At 37.9% G+C, this 6284-nt stretch overlaps 1 protein-coding gene and 1 long non-coding RNA gene across 2 annotated transcripts in view; one reads left to right on the top strand and one right to left on the bottom strand.

Annotated features, from left to right (window-relative positions):
• Positions 1-6082, bottom strand: part of LOC144656631 (uncharacterized) — a 144400-nt gene extending 138318 nt beyond the window's left edge. The window contains exon 1 of the mRNA XM_078516876.1: positions 5980-6082. The gene's annotated coding sequence lies outside the window, so the exon portion shown is untranslated. The remainder of the gene's footprint in view (positions 1-5979) is intronic.
• LOC144656658 (uncharacterized) overlaps positions 1-6284 on the top strand; it is a 523850-nt gene that overhangs the window by 220659 nt on the left and 296907 nt on the right. The window lies entirely within an intron of this gene.

Here is a 6284-nt window from a genome sequence, read left to right as displayed (position 1 = left end):
CCCTCGTTAAATAAAGTCTTATTATTATTATTGTTCCTTTTTGTTTTATTTTTACCGTCTTTAATGTTTTGTTACCTTAGTAAACTTTTATAGGCAACCTTGCACATCACAAAAAATAGTCAATCTACCATGACATGGTCTGACATAGCTCCTTTAAATTTGCATACACTTCTTTGTGGCTCTAGATCTGTCGCTCTAATGAAGGCCAATTCCCGGCTCTCGACCGTAAGCCTGATCGCAGGCAAATTTGTTTCAGGATGTCGATCTAGTGTCGGTTCCCAGAAGAAAAAGGAGAGATATCAAGGAAGACGTTTTCGACTCGATTCAGCAGGATAAAATATCACCATCAACCTTTGCTTCCGTTTTCTCTTTGTGACAGTTTCAGTGGAATCATGATTTCTGGAAACTCCGAGGGAAACAAAAATAGAAATCTGAAGTGCCGTTGAATGGGGGGTGGGGGGGGGGGGGCAAGTAGCAGTGTTCGACTGATCGCATGAGTGAAGCAAATCCAAGGTAAGCGAAAGTGAAGTAACTTTAATCATCGGGAGGCCAAAGACTGAATCAAGGGTTCACGGAAGCCTAGCAAGACTAGATATCTATTTGGGGTTAACAGGTTGGCTGTTTTAATTTTTTTGTCAGAACTGTACTTAAATGTTGTTAATTTTTTAATTTTGTAGTTTTAACTTTGATAGTTTATTTTAGTTATATATGTATTTTTATGTGTAATGCGCATTTGATCATATACCCGGTTCAGACGCCGTACTTTTCATGAGCCGAACTCAATTCGAACTTGGACCGAACCAAATTGACAAAAGTACGCCTCTTGATTCAGACGCCGTACTTTTTGGCCGTTCCGAGGCCGTTCCTAATACAGTTCCAATAAAACCAGTCAAAATACGTTATAATAATTTATGAATTAGGATCGGCGCATGAAAAGTACGGCGTCTGAATCAAAGTTGTTCCAAAGGCGTTCCACAGGCGAAATTCTCGGCCAAGCCAGGCGGGAAGAACGGGTGAGCCGTTCCAAATTGAAATATCCGTTCTAATTTGATTCAGACGCCGATCTTTTCATGTACTTAATTCAAGGAATTAGGTTCGGCTCATGAAAAGATCGGCGTCTGAACCGCGCCTTACTGGATTTGGAACTAAAGGACTCGGAAAAACGGGAGTAATTAAATCAAAAGAGTTTTGCACACGGCTCAATTAATCTTTCTGACGCATAAGAGAGTTTAAAAATGTAGAAATAAAGGTAAACAGCTAGCGCACCTATCCTCATTGATATTTGTGTGTATTTGTTTGCTAACCTAAATTTGTAATTAAATAGGTTCGTAAATCAAAGCGGAATATGCCAAAACCGTGTTAGCTGCAGTTGAAACGGAATAAGTAACAAAGACTGTTGGTAATTTGTGAACATTTGTTAAAAACTGTTTTGGCTCTTCTGAAGTCCACTAAATATATTTTTACTTCTTTAATGAATTTATCAGTAACTCAGGATCGATCCCGTGACACGGTTATGCTTCAACATCAGGATGCATGAGGATAAAGGGAAACCATTTTGCGCATGACATAGCTGCTGTCCACAGGAAAAATAAATGCGACTTGGAAACAGTCGTTTATCTGCTTTGCTTTAGTCGTTTATCTGCTTTCAGAATTTAAAAGCAGATAAAAGAACTAACGAGGTAAGACTGACACTACTCACTAGACATGTATTCAGCAACGTGTCATAGTGATTGCGATTTAACTACAAAACATGTTTCGAACATGAATAACAATGTTCTTAGCCGAGTAGCAAAGAAGTGACCTATGTAAGCTACAAAAAACTTACCTTCTCGAGATGAAGACTCAAACCTCGGTGGGCAAGTAATAAGTTAGTAATAATGCCAAATTAAATATAAACACAAGAGAGCATCTGATCACAAGTTTACATAAGGAAATAACAGACTGCTTAATTAATCACAAAAAAAAATAAAGCGTAGCCTGGAAACGAGGAAGACGAAATGGGGTCATGATATTGTAGGGAAATATCCCCCTCCCCTAATTTGTTCATTTGTGATATTGACGCAGATCACAAGCAGGTACGAAAGGCTTGCTTGTGTCTCTTGCTGATATATCCTTCCCTTGTAATGAGCAACTAGTTGATGTGGCTGTTGCATTAATAAGTACGAAAATATATCCCCCCGAGTGCTGAAGAATGAGCTTAGCAACAGCATTGTGAAGTTTACAGTAGATGATTTAAAATGATAACAACATAAACTCTTTTTTCATAAGAACCATTTTTATAAGAACGTTGATCTAAAATAAGGATATCCTCAGGCTCAGATAAATTTTACGCGCTCTTATAAATAAAAAGAGTGTATATCTGTGATAATTTTTTAATTTTTTAGGCTGTGCGTATTTCCCTAATTAAGGACTTTCAGATTGGAGTGCGAGTACGAGATCGAGTACGAGTACGACTTTCGAATTTTAGTCCAGTTAGATACGTTACCAGAACCCTCACACCTCCCTATTGCTGACCAGTAGAATAGGAAATTATCAGTACAAGAGTGGTGTGAAATGTGATAACTTGAGAAAAGGCAATAATTATACGCTATCAGGTTTGAAAAGTTTTACTCATACTCCCATTAGACAGTCATTAGCAGCAATATATTGGTCTGCTCGCCCTCATTTTACAAAAATCGGGGAAGAGTGAGTAGTCTAATCGTTTAAGTAGAAACTCTATTATCACATATTTTAAGACAAAAGTCACAAGAATAAAATGTGAAAACCAATCAGATTTGCAGATTTTCGATAAAACTCGAGTGAGTGAGTTTCCATAAAGTACAATCATCATTTTAGGATATGCAAAATTTGTTTAGGCTCGCCGACTAACAGCCGCTGCTCGAAAAATGAGCCTGCGCTCTCCCCAGGGAGAAACAGAGAGTGGAATCGTGAGAGTGGCGGAAATCGAGCCAAGAAGTTGTCCTGATTGTTAGTAGTCGGAGGCTCTATCGTTTTAAACATAGTTTTTTTCCTTCTATGTCAAATTTTTAATATAGTTATAGTAGATTTTAATAGTTGTATTTTTAATATAGTTATAATAGATATTAATAGTTGTATTTTTAATAATTTATCTCTGTAAATTTTTACGCAATTCAGTTTTTAGACTGTCATGTAAGAATATCAATAAACTATCTATCTACTATCTATCTATCATCTAAATTGTTGCTTTTATGATATGATGTAATAGATTAGCTTAAGCAGCTCTCTTTGGTAGGAAGTACCCTCGACGGTAGTAAATAGACCGTTGTCAAGTTTAAAATATGTTTCCCAGAATTAGAGATCAAGGAAGGATTATTAGAAATCTAAATTAAACCAGCAAAGTCTGGACACCCGACGAATAGATCACATCACAAGTCAGTATATTAAAAATACCTGCAGTGTCAGACACAAATCCTTTCCCGATATTGACGGTACAGCTGAAGTGCGAGCTTATATTTCCATAACAGTTCAAGAAGAAATTCTTAGACTGATTTCTCTGGCAAGAAAGACAACCACCTGCTAGGTGTTGCTAGGAACTTGAAACTGAAACAGGTGATGCGATTTGATTGTGATGGCGTGTAGTTAAATCTAATATAGGCATGCAACGCGAGCACGGCTGTATTTGGGTTGTGTATTTCTAACAAGCAGACATTGCAAACTGTGAAATGATGTTTCGTTTCAATTCCGTTCTCTTGCAGTGAACCTATTTTCTTAGGAACAGTGTGTTTTTGTTGAAGTAAAAACTTTAGTCCTTTTAAGGTAAAACAAGCCAAATATATATGTACCGCTTGAACCATAAATACCGTTTTGAATCATAATTGTCGATATTGCTGCTTGCTGCATGACGCAGCATACAAATCCCCAAATTTCCGCCACGATTTTGACACCATGATACAAAATTACCGCCACTGACTTCCTTTAAGAGAACAGTTGCTCTCGTTACTTGTGACTCTCGGCTTCCTTAAAAACGTGAGAAAACATCAGGTTACGAATTATGTTTAGAACTTCTCTCTCTGAACGTTTACAGAAACAAATATGTATTCTTTTATCGCAATCGCATTGCTATTAGACACGTTTACATTCGACTGCAATTAATTATTTTTGGAGAGAAATTTTTCGGTTTATAAGTATGTCCTTTTTAGAAACACTCATCTTCGATTTGCCTTTAGCACTTGATAAACATGTGATCGCCAGTAATTTTGCTAGTGTCTTTTTATAGATTACCGTAAAATTCCGGTTATAAGCCCCCCCCGGTTATAGGTGCATCTACCTGGAAACAAAAAAAACCCTCCGATTATAAGCTCCCCCGGATATAAGCCCCCCTCTTTCGGATGACAATACTGAACAGGGCTAAATGTTGCTTTATTATGCGTTTTTAACTTAAAAAGGTATTTCGATCAACACTCCCGTTACCCGTTTCGAAACGTTTTTTCTATTCCGCTTATAAGCCCTCCCGGATATAAGCCCCTCCACTTATAAGCCCACCCAAAAACCCTTATGAAGTTGTATAAGCCCAGGGCTTATAACCGGAATTTTACGGTATGTTTACTATGCAAATACTGGGATCTACGTTACTTAGATTGCATAGTCACCTCTATCTTATCACCAACTTACCACAGGCAGTAGGAAAGTGGATAGTTACCGCAATTTGAGCGAAAGCCAAAAATATGTAAGAATTGTTCTGTTTAATTCTGATCAGGTTATGAACTTGGAAAAAGAAACATAAGAAAGATAGCGTTGCCTGAGCGAGCTAGAAACCGTACCATTTGATTGACTGATAAAAATGCTTCGAAAATGAAACACAGAAAAGTGTTCACTTATAGAAACATTTTGTTCATGTTTGTCGAAATATTCTTCAAAATTTTGGAATTACTTAGCGCGCGTTTGTATTTTCTCTCTCCCTCTCCCTCTCTCTCCCTCTCTCTCTCTCTCTCAGTTCTCACAAGGGTGATTGCTTCAATAACAAGGCCTGCTGTCAACTTCACGGCTGTTGTTTTTCCGTGGCGTGCTACATGCAACAAACCGAAAATTCAGCTTGCTTCTCTTGGAGACCGGAAGAAATCACAAGAACCCACCAGGGCCATTAAAAAAAACTTGCCTAATACGATATGTCCAGTTCGTAAAAAATTAAAAAAGCGATAGCTTATGTTATTTCTTGTCGAAATTCTAATCTCCAATACATTCGCTGTCGACCAGTCGTCTCTAATTCCGCTTACACAGCTTAACAATGATGGGTGGTCTGTGACGATCGACGTAGATAGACAGTTTCCGAGAAACAAATTTAAATCAACAAAATATCCAATTTAAATAACTAAAGCCTTTATGGTTGACGTGGCTTTCGATAAAAAATGATTAATCTTTATTCTACTACCAAATCACAAACCAGCATTACGAGACAAAATAATTTTCTTTTTTCGATGTGGTTTTACATACAACGGCTATGTTCCATACCCATGATACCTCATACAGAACCCACTTGACAAGTTAATTTTTCCTGTATTATCTGCTTAAATTAATTCCCGTCTTTCTTCCAGTTCCAACTCTTTTTTTGTCTTTACCTTTCACTTTCCTTAGCACAGCGCCACTATAGCACTGACATATTTTATTAAGGCTTTTGTAGGTAGACGTCATTGTGGTGAAAGCTAACTATAATATTGACCGGGAATAAAACACTGTTTGGATTATCGAAGCCTTTTCAAAATCCCGTTTCAAAATGCATATGGCCACTTGGAATGGGAGCATCGTCGTCGCTAACGCAGAGCAGTCGCTCTGTAATAGTCACGTGTCTGTAGATCTTTACATTAACACACATACACACAACACAGAATTTTCCCAAGTGACGTGATCGCGTGCACGGGCTTGCCTTTGAACATTACTACCTGCGATGGTCACCGAATTAAGCCGCCTGGGCGAAATTGTCTAATATACAGTGTTGAAATTGAACAAAAAATCTCGACTTACCGTAACCAATCGACTTTCGCTTATGCCAAGAGAAACGTTCTGCAAGGTCAGCAGTTATTTTCCGACATTTCCATCGGTAGAAATGCAAGCAGTTTTTGTCGAACAATACAGTGCGCTACGTTAATTATGAATTGCTAGAAATATGCAAATTTTCAGTTGAAGACAAACAGGACAAACATAAGTGATTGTAGGGGAATCCCCGAATTCCTCAGTTAATTGCTTTCAACGACATTACGTCAGCAGGTTTTCTATTTCAAAACAACAGAGAACTCTTTTGTTGTCGAACACCAGATGCACACTCGCTG

The sequence above is a fragment of the Oculina patagonica genome, chromosome 6 (assembly GCF_052425735.1).
Source record: "Oculina patagonica isolate OP01 chromosome 6, crgOcupat, whole genome shotgun sequence".
Lineage (NCBI taxonomy): Eukaryota > Metazoa > Cnidaria > Anthozoa > Scleractinia > Oculinidae > Oculina > Oculina patagonica.
The sequence above is the reverse complement of the archived record's forward strand: the minus strand, read 5'-3'. Positions and strand labels throughout refer to the sequence as shown.